Genomic DNA, 18,896 nt, shown 5'->3' on the forward strand with positions numbered 1-18,896 from the left:
GTGATGAGGAGAGTGGCGTGGGAGGTGGTGTTGCGAGCGGTCAGGCTCCTGACCCAGAGACTGTTGAGGAGGACATCAGTGACATGCATACACTACTTGATGATGATGAAGCCGATCGCACTGGGGAGCCGGGTGAAGAAGGGGCTTCATCATCATCAGGAGAAGAGGGTGGCAGCTTGCCCGTGAGGCAGCGGCTGAGCCAGCAAGGTGGTAGCATGGCTGGTAGTCAGCAGGGTGGCAGCAGTGGGAGGTCGGGAGCCAAACGTGCCCAGCCAGCAAGGTGGTAGCATGGCTGGTAGTCAGCAGGGTGGCAGCAGTGGGAGGTCGGGAGCCAAACGTGCCCGGGGTAGACCACCTGCTGCGCAGCAGCCTACCTGCCCGGGAAGTAGTCGTGCAGGGGTTCAGCGCCAGTAGCAGTCAGTCACTGTGGAGTGTTGGGGGGGAAAATCACCTACTCGGCGGTGTGGCAGTTTTTTTGTTTAGTCGCCGTAGGAGCTTAACATGGCCATATGTAAAATTTGTGGGGGGAAGGTAAAGCGTGGCCAGGGTGCCAATGTTGGCACCACGGCCCTGCGTCAACATATGCAACGTCACCATAAAGTGGCCTGGGAGAACCCTGGCTCTGATGTGGTGGTCCAGCCTGCCGCAGCAACCTCTGCATCATCCAGTGGCACGCACCGGCTTTCAGGCAGTCAAGGCTCCACCACCTCAGCCAATATGTCATTTCCAGCCTGTATGTCATTTCCATCTTCTGCTGGTCTGGATGCTCCTGCTCCTCCTACTCCTCGTCAGTCATTCTGCCAGCAATCGATCAACGAAGCGATTGCCAAGAGACAACAGTATGCGTGCACTCATCCAATTGGGCAGAAGCTGAATGTGCTCCTGTCCAAGTTGCTGGTGCTGCAGTCCCTGCCTTTCCAAGTCGTGGACTCTGCACCTTTCAGAGAACTGATGGCTTGTGCCAAGCCGAGGTGGAGAGTCCCAAGCCGTCATTTCTTTGCAAAAAAAGCAGTACCAGCCCTGCACAAATATGTAGAACAGAAGGTGGGCCAGTCCTTGAGCCTGTCGGTGTCTGCCAAAGTGCACGGCAACGCCCACGTGTGGGGCTGTACCTACGGTTAGGGACAATACATGTCCTTTACGGACCATGTGAATGTGATTCCTGCACAGCCACACCAGCAACTTGGCCAGGTGACACCGCTTCCACCTCCACGTTCCCACGCCGCTGGTCCTGCGACAACGTCCGCCTCTGCCTCCTCATCCTCCACCGTGTCCTCAGCCTCCACTGCACGGACAATTCACAGTGCCCCTCCAGCATACAACATGTGCAGGGCACGGCGGTGTCACGCTGTTCTGCACCTGGTTTGCTTGGGGGAATGGAGTCACACAGAGGAGGAACTGCTCCGTGTGATTCATCAAGAGATTGAATCATGGCTTTCTCCGCGACAACTCAAAATCAGAACCATGGTAATCGACAACGGGAAGAAAAATGTGTCTGCGCTGCGTCAAGGACAACCAGATTGAACATGTGTTCAATCTGGTTGTCAAGCGGCATCCCCCAACATAGGCTGGCTGATGACGTTTCCACCCGTTGGAATTCCACCCTCCATATGTTGGACCGATTATACGAACAGAGAAAGGTCATCAATGAATTCTTTATGATCCAAGCGGATAGGAGTACTCCAATGTGTAACTTTGATGTCAGCCAGTGGCAGCTCATGCGTGACACCTGCCATTTGTTCGGGCCCTTTGAGGAGGCCACGTTATTTGTCAGTTGCCAGGACTATGGGATGAACAACGTCATTCCACTACTTCATGTCCTGGAACAGATGCTGGTAAATCTGGCTGGTCAGGGGACTGGAGACGTGGCGCCTAGATCTCACGGCCACATGAGCCCTGTGGGGGCTGAACTGGAGGAGGAGGAGGAGGACATTGGATCAAAGGCAATGTATAGTGAAATGGGTGGTTTTTCTACTCAGGTGACAGGAGAGGAGGAGCAGGAGCAGCCAGAGGAGCAAGAGGGAGATGAGTAGGACGAGGCAGAGGACCCAGACACACCGTGGCAGTATGCAGTAGAGATGGAAGCAGGGAGTCCCTCCAAGTTGCTTGCAGAAATGGCCCGCTGCATGCTCACTTGCTTGCGCAGTGACAGACGAATTGTCACCATTTGTAATACCAAGTACCATTGCCCAGTGCCCTGATTTACATTTTGCCCACCACTAGCCCTGACCTTGATCTGACCTTTTGAAATTTTTTGATAAATTAGTTTTTTTTTATAAATTACATTGTTGTGGTCTATTATTTCATTATTTTTTAAATTATTATTTGTAATTATTTATTATATTATAATTTATGATTATAATATATTAAATAAATATAATTATCATACCTGGGAGGTAATCCTAAGAATTACAGGCATACAATATAAGCAAAGATTTCTATGCAAAAAAATTGAATAATTTTTTGTATTAAAAAACTGACAGAATTAGAACGCTAGGGGGGTAAAGTGAATACGTAGGGAGAAAAAAAAAAGATAATGCATATTTATTATTTGCAATAATTTATCAATAAGGTAATATTCATAATATTCGTAATATTTTTTAAAAAACCCGTTGCTCATCAATTTCCCACAGCTAATGATCCAAAATGTCAAGGTGCGCTAACATATTATTAAAGAAAAAATAATTATCTTGGCCAAGTACATTCTTAAGTGCACAAGCAACTAAGAGTTATTAAACCAAAGTCTTGTAATCATCAAAACATATTCTGTGTAACCATCAAAAATATATTCTGTATAAAGGCATCTTCTGCTACAAGATGGTGAAGCCATGGGTATATATCCTTACACTTCCCTCCTTTTATTCCAATGGGATAATACCATCAGTCCCTATGTTAGAACTATCATTAAATACTCTTCAGTTGGTCTAACCTTTCTGGTTTGAAAGATGGCAAAACCTGAGCGTAAGGTAACAAAGAGATTTGGCAGGCACTGCAAGCAACAACAAAGGTTTATAATAAGTAAGATTATCACACAATAATACCAAATATTTTTTTAAGCAAGAAAGTTTTGGGAAGCCAAGAGAACAACCATTCCCATCAGTTAACTTACCTAAAATTTTGAGGGAGGTTGTTCAATTTATCAATGTGGGACTGAATAGATGTAGAATGATCACTCAAATTTAAACAACACATTCCTTCAAATGATTTTTAACCCATGTTATGTATGAGCAGCAAATAATCAATAGCAATCCCATTCTGGATAACCACTTTTCATGTACTTTGCATATCAAATAACATTTCATGAAGAGCTGTAGATATTTGATTCAAATTTTTGGCCACAGCACAAATTAATCTATATAATTGATTGTGATCATACATGTCTGCTATAGGTGCTCCTATTACAGAGGCATATAGAGCAACAGATTCAAATGTAGATAGCATGGAAACATCTGTCCAACAATCACTGGGTCAAGCAGGTACCATGGAGCATGTAGATTGCTTGTTCTTATGAGGGTGTGGATCCGTATATTTTCATAACTTCCTAAAATACCTGATTCTTGTACCAATCTCTTTTGTAAATCAAGTTGTATTGGTATAGCATTCATATAAAATATACCACCAACCTTCATATTGTGACTTCAAACCAACTCTCTCGAACACTCCACTACAATAAGCAGAACCGCAATAATCATGGTACATTTTGGCCTCAAAACATTCTAATTCACTGTAATTTACCTAGCACCTGCTGCTGCTTTAGGCCAGTCAAATTAACATGATGGAAAATCATTGCTTCATCAGATGGATTCAAATAAGCAGTGACTGTTCAAACAATAGAACAAATAATCATGGTAAGACCAAGAAAAAAGACAAGGTCTTTTTGTCTTACTGTTGAAATCAGAAGATACATTGTAATTATATGCCTGAAGTTGTTTCAAAGTTTCCTGCTAAGTTCAGATCTTCTAAAGCTGCGTACACACTTCCAATAATTTTCATTGGTAAACGAACGACGAAAGATCCTGCACGATATCTTTGAACGATCGTATAGCACCGATCCTGTACATACAGATAACGACACGATCCTTCAATGATATTGTACACACGATAGATGCGATTGTTTGAACGATACAGGAGGTGACGTGCACCAGAGGAAGTGAATAGTGTGTACGAACGATCGGGTCAAACGAACGACATTCACCACACAGTTCCTTTGTCCCTCTGTGCAATATGCCCTTCAAAGTGTACTCAAGGAAGAAGAAAGCAGCTCTTGCTTTGATATGTCTGCTTAGTGCTGAAGAGGAGGACATTGAGAAGAAGCGGCAAATGTGGTGTAAGGATTGGTTGTTGGACCGAGACAACATTTCACATGAAAATCTGCTACGGGAACTGCGCCACTCATTCCCAGATGACTACAAGAATTATCTTTGTATGTTGGATGTCTGATTCCAGCAATTACTTTCTGCAGTTAGACCTTTTCTGCAGAAACAAGATACCTTCATGAGGAAGTCCATTACACCTGAGCAGAGGTTGATTGCCACGCTGAGATACCTTGCCACTGGAAGATAACTTACCTGGTCTGGTGTCTTGAATATCTCTGGAGTCTCATCAAGGCTTTCCCCAGCATCCCTGTGTGTACCTTCCCCAGCATCCTTGTCCGCTTCTTCCAGGCTGCACACCGATGGCCGACCTTCATCCTGATCTGCGGTGAATGCTAACCGATGCTAACGAGTACCATAATTTAGGTATGTATACATCATCCGCTGCAGCACCTGACCGCTGTGAAGACTTTATTTTGTTCATTTCCTTTTTGAAAACGGTCCGCAGGTTTTGTGTCTTTTGCTTCACATATTTTATGTCAGCGGCAGGATTCACGGTCTTGCAGAGCTCCACCATAGCAGTATACGCCTTCAGTTTCATGTGACCATTGGAATAATCCGCAGACTTTACCTTCCACAGACAGGGATGGGACCTGTATGCCTCCATAAACTCGCGCATGAAGTCAGGATTATTAAATGCATCATAGGCCATGATCTGTCAAAAACATTAAAATATAAAATATAACAAAACTATAAACATATAACATATAAAAACATATAAAAATATGCAGCATCACCTACCTCAATAATGTTGGTCGGGCGGATTGTCGGGCGAATATTCGTACGAACGAACGAAGGCACGTTCCGGACTTGGCACCTTGCACTTCTGATTTCCCACAGCACTTTGCAAATCCAGCCACTTCCTGGTAAATTGTTTCCTGTCACGTGAGAGAGATGTCACAACAAAGAGCTAGCCCAGCCACCCGTGCCACATCTATGGCAAGAGAGGAGATGGAGGTGTTGGTGGATGTCCTGGAGAGGTGGAATTATGATGGTCAGAGGGCTCATTACAAATCCCAGAATGCAAGGAAAAATTGCATTTTAGAGAAATTGCAGCGGAGAATACACAGAAAGTTTCGTGTGGAGCGATCCAAGGACCAGCTAAGGAAAAGGTGGTCTGATTTGAAAAACCGAGAGAGGGACGTGTTGGATTCGGTAAGGCGTTGTATCGCCAAAAAACGTAAGTATAAATTTTGTCAGTTTGAAAAAGTTGTTTTGGAAAACTATTCTTTTGAGGTAATGTAATATTTTGGGAAACTGTTTTATATTTATTTTTTTTTTTTTTTAATTATTAGTAATTTTTTTATTATTGTAAGTTGTTTTTTATTTTTTAATGAAAATTTTTGTTCTGTATTTGTTTTTATGCATTAGGACGCCGTGCTCGGGAGGTAGAGGAGCAGCCGCAGGTGCGTCCAGAGGGGCAGCTAGAGCTGGAAGGTAGGATATTGGAATATATTTAATAAGAAAAAATGTATTATTTTAAAAATATTAAAAATACATTCTTTTTAAATATAGTTCAAATATGGTTTTGATTTTATTTTTATGCAGAGTTGATTCTGGGTTCCCCTGACCAGGCTGGGTGTCCGGAGGAGCAGGTAGAGGTGGAAGGTAGGATATTGTTATATATTTAATCAGAAAAAATGTATCATTTTAAAAATAAAAAAATACATTATTTTCAAATATAGTTCAAATATTATTTTGATTTTATTTTTATGCAGAGTTGATTCTGGGTTCCCCTGACCAGGCTGGGCGTCTGGAGGAGCAGGTAGAGGTGGAAGGTAGGATATTGTTATATATTTAATAAGAAAAATGTATTATTTTAAAAATATTAAAAATACATTATTTTTAAATATAGCTCAAATATGGTTTTGATTTTATTTTTATGCAGAGTTGATTCTGGTTTCCCCTGCAGAGGAGGTAGTGGAATCTGTGGTGGAAATTGACCCAGGTATGTACCAAAATTTTAGAGAGGTAGTTTGCATATAATTGTGTGTAATTTAACTTTTTATTTTTGTTTGCTCTTAAAGTTGCAGAGGGAGAACGAGAATGTAGAACTGCGCTGGAACAAACAGGATGAAGTACTGCGCTGGAACAGGGTGTAGAACTGCGCTGGAACAAACAGGATGAAGTACTGCGCTGGAACAGGATGAAGAACTCCGCTGGAACAAACAGGATGAAGTACTGCGCTGGAACAGGATGTAACTTTACACCTATATGTAAATGTCCAATCTTAATAGAATATAAGGTTGGTTGGGTAATACTTAATTACTTCTCAAAGGTATTCGTAGACATAGAATAGTTGGACTATGATAAATAGATAAAAATTATTGCGTTCACTTATTTAATGTCCGCGCTGCATCTGTTTCCTTACTATCCTCAATCGCTTGTTGGTATGTCCCAGTTAAGTAGAAAATACTAATCGTTGGTGTGAATAGGGATATAAACAGCTGTTCCTTCTTAGGATCGTTGGTGCTTGAGGGTGAATTTAGGAACGAGATGTCAGAAGCCAGAATTGATTTATGTCAACATCAGAAGTTCTATGACTATAATAGGACCACAACAAAAAAATCTTTTTGATTAATACATGTGAATTCTTTATTTAAAGACTTACTTAAAAAGCCTCTTCACTTTGCTCTTTTTTTTCTCATACCATTTTAGGTTATGTTTGATGCACAGATTCCAAATATGGTATTGGTTTTGCTAGATTGGCTCTAGTTTTTGAAATAATGACCTCAATAATAACCTCAAAGAATACTAATGAAACATGAAAATTATACAAATTTAAACTAAATATGCCTACGTATACAAAAATAAATTTTTGAAATACATAATGTCAATATATTCTATATTCAGTATATTTACAGAACTAATCACAAAGAAGTAATTGAAAAACTCAGTTTGTATGATTTCCTTTTATGATGATCAGGACTAGTGTTGGTGTTGGAATTCGGGTTGTCCTTATATTCGACCTGAATATGGCTGTTCCAATTCGTATAGACCTGACCTGAAAAACACGAGATTCAACTTTGCAAATTCGTGTGTAAAAAAAATGTGTTAAAAAAAGAGGCTTTAATGTTAAAGTAATTCATTGAATGTGTGCGATTTGTGTACCTAACTTTTATTTATTTACAGGTTATCCAACAATGACAGAATGATTCTCATGGCTGCACAGCCGTGGGAATCCTCCTGTCAGTGTGGGATCCCCGGGCGCTAGAGGTTAAATGAGGACAAGTCTTCCCATTTTTTTGAAGGCAGGGTACAATAGTGTAGTTTTAATGTTTTGTGTTCAAAAATTAGCTTCTAACAGAGTCCAACTAAACACTATTACATAACAAAACTAATTGAGTTTAGTGGTATTTTGAAAATATAAGTGGTTACACACAATATATATTGTACAGTCAGGTCTCAAATTACCAACACTTTTCGCCATTAGGCATCCTCAGAGGATTTTCTTGAGTAATTGAGTGAGGAGATTTTGCCTGGGTAAAATCAAATGTGTTCGTTGGAAGCAAAGAAAACATAGGAAAATATATATATATATATATATATATATATATATATATATATAAAACGTTGCAATCCAATACACGACTATCAGGCAAAACAAGAATATTATACACAATATATAAAGTTACAGTTACAACTATCAAACCACTATGTAAAGATGAGAGTAAAAACATCTGTCAGTGTCACCGTGACTGGGGAGTAAAAAAAAAAGACTCAGAAGTAGTATAAGGCACAAAAATAATTTGTGCTGAAAGAAGACAAAAAAACATTTTTTTAAGAACCATAGATGTATTGCCCATGTGCTAAAGATTGAAGGTAATCAATTTTTTCAAAGTGTAATTAATATAAAGACTTAATTACTTACATCAATGAAAAGGCCTCAAAGATATTGAAGAAAATCTTGGTTCTTAGGTACTGTTTATATTGAGTGATACTGAAAGATGATCTTAGGAACTGCTGGTATCAACCACCTGGGCGGTTAGCCCGACCTTGGTTCAGGGTAAGTAAACTTGCTACTATCGTTTACCCCGAACCAAGGTCGGGGTAGCTAAAAGTATGAACACGCGTTACAGTGCAATCCGATTGTCATACATTGTGTGACATTCGGATAACAACTGAAAAAAAATACTTACCTTCTCCCCGCAGCTCCTCCGAAGACATCTTCTCTCTTCTGTCTTCATCCGGCGTGTGCAGTGACGATCTCCGGGGTTTCCCGGTGACGTCGCTGCATGCGTCGGTGCGGGCGGGAGGCGGGGCGGGAAATTCAAATAACTTTGCATTGAACTCAATACAAAAAAGCTGTATTGAGTCCAATACAAAGAAATCTTTATATAATATATACATAATTGTATTATATATATATATATTATATAAGCCACTATACAGTTAAATTACAATATACACTATTTTTTTTTTTAAAGATTTTTTTTAATAAAAAATAATTTTTGTTAATAAATTTATAAAACTTTGGACATATTTCAGTGAGTTATGCGGTAATTAGGTGAATTATAAGTAATTATTGAGTAATTTGGTGAATTATAGCCTACAATCTAAAACAAATTTCCATGCAAAAAAAGTACGGAAGTTCGGAAAGAATTAGAACACCTGGCGTCCCTCTGCGATTCCTGATGATGTCAGTGCATGCGCCCGTCGACGGGGGTCGTAGCGGGAAATTCAAATATTTTGTATTGGTTTCAATACAAAATCCTGTATCCAATCCAATACAAAATAATACAAAATATATTTATGTGGTTTTGTCTATCGGTATATGACGTTGGACACTGTTTTAAATTTTACCACACTAGAGAGGTGTTTTAGAAAAACATATTACTGTACAGTATACCGAATTATTGCATTTTCAGTATTTTTGATTTATTTATGTATTCTTGTTTAAGCTAATTTCTGTGTTTTTTATTTAATTTTATTAAAAGTAATTTTTTTTTTTTTTTACATGATTGTGTGTTTTAAACTTTTTTTATATTTATGATATCTACTAGACCCTTGCTCGGACATATTTCTGTAATTTACAGGTCTACAATTAAAAAAAAAAATTCAGTGAAACACCCAGGTGGTTAAGTAATACTGAGAGATAATCAGTATCATGAACTGTGGGAGAGATTCAGATTAATTTACCCATTAGGTCTAATTCCTGAGGTATAAAGGCATTAAGAGAAAGGAAACCGTGAAAGAATATTACTTCAGTAAACAAAAATTATTCACCTTGGAGCGCATGTATATGACAGTCAGATGTAGAGGATCAGAAGTGATTTCTAAAATGATAGGACAAGTCTCAGCAAGGAGGCGTTTTCTGCATGCAAGTGGTATAAACAAAGTTTGTCTAAGGAGCCCTACTATTAGAAAGAACGTTGGTGGTACAAGTGGAGTAAGGCACAGGACGCCCCCAGCCAGACAATATAGATATGCACTGGTCAGCGTCCCATACTTAAATGACTGCCGCAAGTTGTGCTGGGAGGCGAGATCTCGCGAGACAACACTCTCCTCCCTGTTGGGTGGCGAGAGCTCACAAGATCACGCATCACATACAATTGAAATAGCGAAATCTCGTGATACTACGTCACACTGACGTGTATTATTATCGCCATAGTTCTCATGTATACATTTTATTTGCAGAGGGGAAGGGGAAATGGAAAGGGAAAAAAGACGAGATGCTTATTAGAGTGATCAGTCTTATAATCAGTAATTAAGTGTAATTAGTCAGTTTCTGGTATACTGAAGATTGTATAATTATTGTACAGTATAAGTCAGACCCTGATATTGGTTTAAATAAAAGGACAGGGAATGGAAAAGGAATAAACATGGTTTTAACACTGGGTGAAATTGTTAATAGTTATAGAATGTTGAATTCCAATCTGATTGAAAAATATAGGTAAATGTATTTTTTTTTTTAATTCAAAGGAATCTCAATAGGTAAGCTTGTAGAATGGGGTTAATTCCTTAAGACCTTAAGGGGGGGGGGGGGGGGGGGTAGGGTGAGGGCAGGAAGCCAGCCCTGCAGTATAAGGTTCACTTTTCTGTCATATCATCTATAGGCACCCATCTGAGATATATATCAGCATGGGTGCCCCCGTCCCCCAAAGGTTGGAAGGGAAAAAGTTAGAGAAAAAATAAATGAAGAGGGCTTGCTTGATCTAATATTCACTTAGATGTTTTACTGTCTAATGTCCAATACTCTCAAATGTTTCATTGTCAACAATACTTACAAATAATAGATTCACAATCACAAGGCTTGTTTCAAACGATTCACAATAATAGTAAAGTACACTATAAGAAAGCATTGATGTTTACAATATTTCAATTAATTTACTAACAATGTAGGTTTAGTTCCCAATGTAAAAATAAATGGTTTACAATACTCAAGAAAAAAAAATATATATAGGTCCTTTGAAAGAATGATGGCAAGATGATGGTTTGATATTTAATCAGAGGAACGGTTTAAAAGAGAAAAAATCATTTAACCCCGGTGGTTGGGTAGCATTAGGATGAAAAATCCAATTGGCTTCCAGTTGTAAAAATTGCTTATCAATATCACCTCCATGTGAATTTTGGGGGATATGATCCAATGCAGTGAATGAAATCATTGTATTGTCAAAGTTGTGTTGGGTTCCTCTTCCAGCACAAATTATATTCATGGCTTATACTACTTGAGTCTCTTGAATTCATTGATTCATAAATTCATGTAAGTTATATGTAACATCGATACCTTCATTTAACCCCCTCCCCTTTCCTACAAAAAATGTCATAAATTATCTTTTTACTAAAAAAAACAAAACAAAACCTTTTTTCTCCTTTTTTTTGCTCCCCAGAATTTGGGGTATAGTCAGGTGCTTTTACTCTCACATTTACAAAGTGGTTTGATACTTGTAAGTAACTGAAACTTTATATATTGTGTATATGATTTTTGTTTTGGCTGATAGTCGTGTATTGGATTGTAACATTATATATATTTTTTCTTATATTTTCTTTGCTTCCAACGAACACATTTGATTTTACCAGATGGTTATCTCAAGCAAATCCCCTAAGGATGCCTAACAGCGAAGCGCGTTGGGAATTTGAGATCTGACTGTACTATATATATTGTGTGTAACCACTTATAATTTCAAAATACCTCTAAACTCAATTAGTTTTGTTATGTGATAGTGTTTAGTTGGACTCTGTTAGAAGCTAATTTTTGAACACAAAACATTAAAACTACACTATTGTACCCTGCCTTCAAAAAGCCTGTGCTCTCTCTGCTCCTTTTTCTATATTCTTGAATATAACAGGCTTGGCAACTTAAAAATACCTTAACACAGTTTAGGCTGTCCTGGGATCCCCCAGTCTTTTTACTTACTATACCTAGGGCTCAACCCCCTTCTCTTGTCTTTCCCAGCAGGGAATACCCATTTATATATTCTACTCATGGACATACTTGGTCCTGAATGGGAAACCTTTATGTCAAAAATTAATTCTGATCACCAATCCTCACCAACCAATGAACAAAAATTTACATTGTTTATTTACAAATTTAAACATTTACTAGAGAAAAAATCCAACATTCATTGGCATATGAAATACTTGGATAAATACATAACAGAAAAATGTAACCTACTTGGACTAAGAATCCAACTTTTCCCTAATATCAAACAACCAAAAAGAATTTGAGGAGACTGGGAAATGACACTTAAAAAATGTACAGAGACCTTAATGTATATTCTAATAAATTACTATAAACAAGAAACTTTAGACTTAAACCAAGAACTATCTTATGTATTCCCAAAATATGGACATCATCAATTCACCATTTTTTCAAGAAAAAAATTCAAACCTTGAAAAGAAACTTGGAAAAATATAATACTGAATTGGTAAACAAAAAAGGAAACAAAATTTCAGAAAGACAAAGACAAATGGGCCTTCCCTCTGCACAAAGCCTATAAGTGGGAGTCCCACACCCTTACCAGATATCAGACAACATCAGATAAAAATACACACTCTTAAGCTACGTACACACTTCCAATTATTATCGTTGGAAAACGAACGACGAAAGATCCTGCACGATATGTACGAACGATCGTATAGCACCGATCCTGTACATACAGATAACGACACGATCGTTCGTAGATATTGTACACACAATAGATGCGATCTGGTTACTTTTTTACGAACGATTTTTTGCCCAATCGATCGTTCGTCGTTCGATTGGAACGATAAAAATTGGAAGTGTGTATGCACCTTTACTCTAAACCCAAACCACTATCCACAGTTTCATCATCTTTACAACCTTCTAAAGATACTCAGCTTATTGCTGACAATCTATCTGACCTAATGTCCATCCCCAACACTAACCAACCAAAAAAAAAGATCACCAAGAGAAATCAGTCTCTTGACTTCTAAAAACATTAAAAAGCAAACCTGCAATGACAACTCCCCTACTATTTCCACTACCCTGTCCCCACAGACAAATAACCTAACAATCAGACCACCCAACACTCCTCTGAACCTACTGGCAAGTAATCTTGCCACTTCATCACTGGATAGTCCTATACCAGATTTCTCCACGCATGGATCTCCTACTCTAACACCAGATCACCTTCTATTACCGCTTCCCCCCAATATAAGCTCCCACACAGGAGCCATTCCCAAAACCAAGAATACATTTTTAGTGTTACACTCCCCACCATTACCATCACCCACACCAACATAGGGTCCAATGGACAAGTTTCTCTTGAAAATGTCCCTAGAGGACAACATTGACAGGGGAACTCACTGCTGACCTAGTCTCTCTGTCCTTCCACGGTTTGAGTAAATTGATATGATACAACTGTTCAGGCTTTCTCTTACCAGGCTGGTAAACTTTGAAATTTACCTCTCCCACTCTCTCTATTACCTCATATGGCCCTTGCCACTTAATCAGGAATTTACTCTCTACGGTGGGCACTAGAACCAACACCCGGTCACCTGGGTTAAAGGTTCTAACTTTAGCTGACCGGTTGTAGACACGACTTTGTGCCTCTTGAGCCTGCTATAAGTGTTTTTTGACAATGGGCATGACAGCAGCTATTCTGTCTTGCATGAGAGCAATATGCTCTATTACACTTTTGTAAGGGGTGTTCCTGTCCCCAAATTTCCTACCAATGTCAAGGAGTAGTGTTGTTGTTCGAATTCGGGTCATCCTAATGTTCGACCCCAATATGACCATTCGAATTCGGGTGGACCCGACCCGAATTTTGTTGAATTCGAATACCCGAATTTGACCATCCCACAATGCCGAGGGACCTCCCCCATGATGCAAAGGGCCCTCCAATTAGAGCAGGGATGCCCCCCTCCATGTTTGTTGTTGTCTATTATTTCATTATTTTTTAAAATTAATATTTATAATTATGTATTATATTATAATTTATGATTATAATATAATAAATAAATATAATTATCATACCCAGGAGTTAATCCTAAGAATTACAGGCCCACACTATAAACAAAAAATTTCTATGCAAAAAAAATAGGATCACTTTTTGCATAAAAAATTTGACAGAATTAGAACGCTAGCTAGCGGCATGGGTGGCAGCAGCAGTAGAGGTCGTCTAAGCCAAACTATGTAGGCAGAAGCAAGCTGCCAGTCGTGCAGCATATGCCAATGACACTCAGCAGCAGTACTCAGTCATGGTGCAGGAATATCTGAGCTCTGCATGGGACATCTACAACCTGCAAAGCCAGGACCCACTGGACTACTGGGTATCCAAGCTTTAGCAGTGGCCGGAGCTGGATGAACATGCCATTCAGATTCTTGCCTGCCCAGCAGCAAGTGTGTTATCTGAGAGCGTTCAGTGCAGCTGGGGGCGTAGTGAGTGACAAGCGGATTCGTCTCTCCGCAGAAAATGTCGACCGAATCACTTTAAATTAAAATGAATAAGGCTTGGATCGGCAATTACTTCAACACCCCTCTGCAGAGTGTACTGATTAGTCATCATCTGCTGCACAGAAACCTTGATGGGAAGAGCACGTTCACAGCCTTCGGCATCTCCATCTACTCCTCCCCCTAGTAGCCCTTTACCTCTACTCTGTCTCTGAGGTCTATAACTTGCAATGGAGCTGTGTAACTGGCTAATTTTTTTTACTGAGCACCTCCCTCAGGGCGCTCTGACTCGATCTACTTTGAGGCCTATATCACTTGTAATGGAGCTGTGTGATTCATAAATAAATATTTGTATTTTTAGTGTAGAAATAAATAAATTTTCTGTCCTTTTGGATAGATAGCAAGTGGTATCAAAAATAAATATCAGTATATTTTTTACAGAAATACAGAAGTTTTTATGGCTTTTTTTATATATAGCAAGTAGGATCAGAATGAAATATCTGTATTTTTTTGAGTGGTATCAGAATTAAATATCTGTATTTTTTTACAGAAATACAGAAATTTGTATGGCTTTTTTGATAGATAGCAAGTGGTAACAGAATTAAATACCTGTATTTTTTATGGATAAATAAAGGAATTTTTCTGGCTTTTGTGATATATTACAAGAGGTAAAATTTAGGACAACTCTTGCAATCTATCACAACTTAAACCTAAAAATTTCTGTATTTCTGTAAAAAAAAATACAGATATTTTATTATGATAGCACTTGGTATCTATCCTAAAACCCATAAAAATTTCGTTATTTTTCTCCAAAAAATACAGGTTTTTCATGCTGATCCCACTTTGCTATAAATCTCTAACGCTTTAAAAATTTCTATATTTCTCTCCCAAAAATCTAGATATTTAGTTCTGATAGCACTTGTTATCGATCCAAAAGACCATAAAAAAATCTTTAGTCTGATTTAAAATTATCTTTAGTTCTGATCCCACTTTGCTATATATCCCTAAAGCCATAAAAATTAATGTATTACTCTACAAACAATACAAATATTTAATTAAGTTAACACTTGGTAGTTCATATATATCTGAAAGGCCATTAAAAATTTTATATTTTTCCCAAAAAAATACAGATATTTTTTTCTGATAGCACTTGCTATGTATCCTAAAAATGTATGTATTTATGTGAAACAAATACAGATATTTAACTGTGATAGCACTTGCTAGATATCCACAAATGATAAAAAATTTATGTATTTCCCGTGGATTCCACCAAGCCTGTACCCTTTTATGTGGTTTCACTAGATAGTAGGTATGGAAAGTGTGATTTTCATTAATCCATTCATGTCTCAATTAGCTACAGCTTCTACACTGTCCATAGATGTGATGGCCTCAACCTCCAATGCGGTCTACGCTCTGTCACAGGGCCCACCGCCTCCTACTCCTGCTGTTACTGCTGCCGCCTTCCCAGTACCCAACTCTAGATGCAAGATACTAATGCCATCCACACTTTGTCTCAGAGCCCACCACCTCCTCCTTCTCCTGCTGTAAATGATGCTGCCGCCTGCCCAGTACCAAACTCTAGATGCCTGATACTAATGTCGTCCACACTTCGTCTCAGGGCCCACCGCCTTCGAATCATGCTGTTACTGCTGCTGCCTGCCTAGTACTCAACTCTAGATGCCAATTACTAATGTTGTCCACACTCTGTCTCAGTGCTAAATGCTAAATCCTCCTCATGCTGTTACTGCTGCTGCCTAGTACCCAACTCTAGATGCCAGTTACTTCTGCCGTCCACACTTTGTCTCAGAGTACTCAACTCTAGATGCCAAATACTAATGTTGTCCACACTCCGTCTCAGTGCTAAATGCCTCCTCCTCATGTTGTTACTGCTGCTGCCCAGTACCCAACTCTAGATGCCAGTTACTACTGCCGTCCACACTTTGTCCCAGAGTACTCAACTCTAGACGCCAATTACTAATGTTGTCCACACTGCGTCTCAGTGCTAAATGCCTCCTCCTCATGCTGTTACTGCTGCTGCCCAGTACCCAACTCTAGATGCCAGTTACTAATGCTGTCCACACTTTGTCTCAGAGCCTACCACCTCTTCCTCCTGCTGATACTGCTGCCGCCTTCCCAGTACCCAGTACCCAGCTGTAGATGCCAGTTAACAACGCTGTCTATGCCGCATTTTACAAAGTTACAGCTAGCAGATAAGAAAAGGCAGTCCCTTACACAGCAATGTTTCCAGTAGCCCACCACCTCCTCCTCCCAGTACCCAGCTCTAGATGACAGTTAACAATGCCATCCACACTTCTCAGGGCCCACCGCCTCCTCCTCCTGCTTGAACTGATGCTGCCACCAGCCCAGTACCCAACTCTAGTTGCCAGTTACTAATGCTGTTCAAACTTTGTCTCAGGGCCCGCCGCCTCCTTGTTTTGCTGTTACTGATGCTGCCGCCTGCCCAGTACCCTACTCTAGATGACAGTTAGTAATGCTGTTATATGTTATATATTTATATTTGTTGGGTTTTGCACATTTCAAGTTATGGGGGAGAATAAAAAAAAAACTTTTGTAAAAAAAACTAAAAGCCAGATTTTGTGAATGTTATTTTCTTTTCTTTCAAGTGCACATTTGAAATCTGTTTCCAGCCTAGCCAATCCAATTCCACCCGAAAAAAAAACACAAAAAAGAATCCTTAGTTTTTACACAATGGTTTTTTGAACCATAAAATATCGAACATGCTCTTATCCTACACCAACCTGTTTTTTTTTTTTTAAGGTAAATACAGCAATACTTGTAGAGTATTAAACTGGGACTTCATACTTGATTAGAATCACTTTGACAAATTTACAAACTGGAACATTCTTCGGGGATTAGATAGCAAAACTGCACTTGGCAGTTAACAATGCCATCCACACATCTCAGGGCCCACCACCTCCTCTTTCTCCTGCTTTAACTGATGCTGCCGCCTGCCCAGTACCCAACTCTAGATGCCAGTTACTAATGCCGTCCAAACTTCGTCTCAGGGCCCACCCCCTCCTTCTACTGTTACTGATGCTGCCTGCCCAGTACCCTAATCTAGATGCCAGTTATTATTATTAATATTATTAATAAACAGGATTTATATAGCGCCAACAAATTACGCAGCGCTGTACATTAAATAGGGATTGCAAATTACAGACTAATACAGACAGTGATACAGGAGGAGAGGACCCTGCCCCGAAGAGCTTACAATCTAGTAGGTGGGGGAATTTCACACACAATAGGATGGGAGATATGTAGTGGTGGTTTCAATTGACAGAAGAAGACGGGTAGGCAAGTTTGAAAAAATGGGTTTTGAGCGCTCTTTTAAATGAGCAGAAAGTAGGAGCAAGCCGAATAGGACGAGGAAGACCATTCCAGAGAGTTGGAGCAGCTCTAGAGAAGTCTTGTAACCGTGCGTGTGATGAGGTTATGAGTGAGGAAGTCATTAGTAGGTCATTGGAGGAGCGGAGAGAGCGGCAGAGGGAGTATTTTTTAACCATGTCAGAAATGTAAGTGGGACAATAACTGTGTAGGGATTTGAAGGTAAAGCACAGGAGCTTAAATTTGATTCTAAAGGTGAAATGGAAGCCAATGGAGAGAACTACAAAGAGATGCAGCTGAGTTACTAACGCCGTCCACACTTTGTCTCAGAGCCCATCCCCTGTTCCTCCTGCTGTTACTGCTGCTGCATGCTCAGTACCCAGCTGTAGATGCCAGTTAACAATGCTGTCCATGCCGCATTTTAAAAAGTTACAGCTAGCAGATAGGAAAAGGCAGTCCCCTACACAGCATTGTCTCTAGTAGCTACAGCTTCTACACTGTCCATATAGGTGATGGCCTCAACCACTAATGCCGTCCTTGCTCCGTCTCAGGGCCCACTGCCTCCTCCTCCCAGTACCCATCTCTAGATGCCAGTTTACAATACCATCCACACTTCTCAGGGCCCACCGCCTACTCTTCCTGCTATTACTGCTGCTGCCTGCCCAGTGCCCAGTACCCAGCTCTAGATGCCAGACTAGACTCAAACTCAACAGGGTTTTCTTTCCCCACTGATTCCGCCAAGCCCTGTTCCCTTTCATGTGCTTTCACTCGATAGCAGGCCCTGAGATGGAGTGTGGAAGGCATTAGTAACTGGCATCTAGAGCTGGGTGTAGTGCATCTTTAATGACACCCCAAAGTGTGTAATGCAAGTGTGTAATCTGAAATTTGTGATTGAATGTAGAAGGCCACGTCTTCTGCTTCATCCATTGGTACCACGCTTTATCAGACGGAATTTCTGTGTATGTTACCCCAGAACTGGGAAGTGGGACAGCAGTCCCTCTGTATATGTCAGGGTGATGAAATGGGAGACAGCAGTATGTGGTCATCCAGGACCGAGAGGTCCTGGATGACCACATTGAGCCATGAAGTTATTGAGCTCAGCAGACGTCCGGAGACCTCGCCACAACAAGTATGTGGCCGTCCTGGGAGACTCCATTCAAAGATCCGTCAACAAAATACTGCAAAATGATGAGTTTCGGACTGTGAAGCAGCTGAAGGGGAAGGGTGAGATGTCATTTGCAAACGACACTTTGTGGGATCTCTGGGTGAAATGCACAATGGCATAATTTACCGCCAAGTGCGTCATTACAGAACTGACCACC

General features: G+C 39.9%; 1 long non-coding RNA gene across 1 annotated transcript; it reads right to left on the minus strand.

Moving 5' to 3' along the window:
- Positions 1-6,943: 6,943 nt before the first annotated feature.
- LOC140339560 (uncharacterized) lies at positions 6,944-9,837 on the minus strand. Its single transcript, XR_011922476.1, has 2 exons — positions 9,600-9,837; positions 6,944-7,377 (listed from the first exon to the last, which is right to left on the minus strand). It is a non-coding gene; the product is annotated as an uncharacterized lncRNA (long non-coding RNA).
- Positions 9,838-18,896: the final 9,059 nt, after the last annotated feature.

Source organism: Pyxicephalus adspersus, chromosome 10 (genome assembly GCF_032062135.1).
Source record: "Pyxicephalus adspersus chromosome 10, UCB_Pads_2.0, whole genome shotgun sequence".
In the NCBI taxonomy this organism is placed as follows: Eukaryota; Metazoa; Chordata; class Amphibia; order Anura; family Pyxicephalidae; genus Pyxicephalus; species Pyxicephalus adspersus.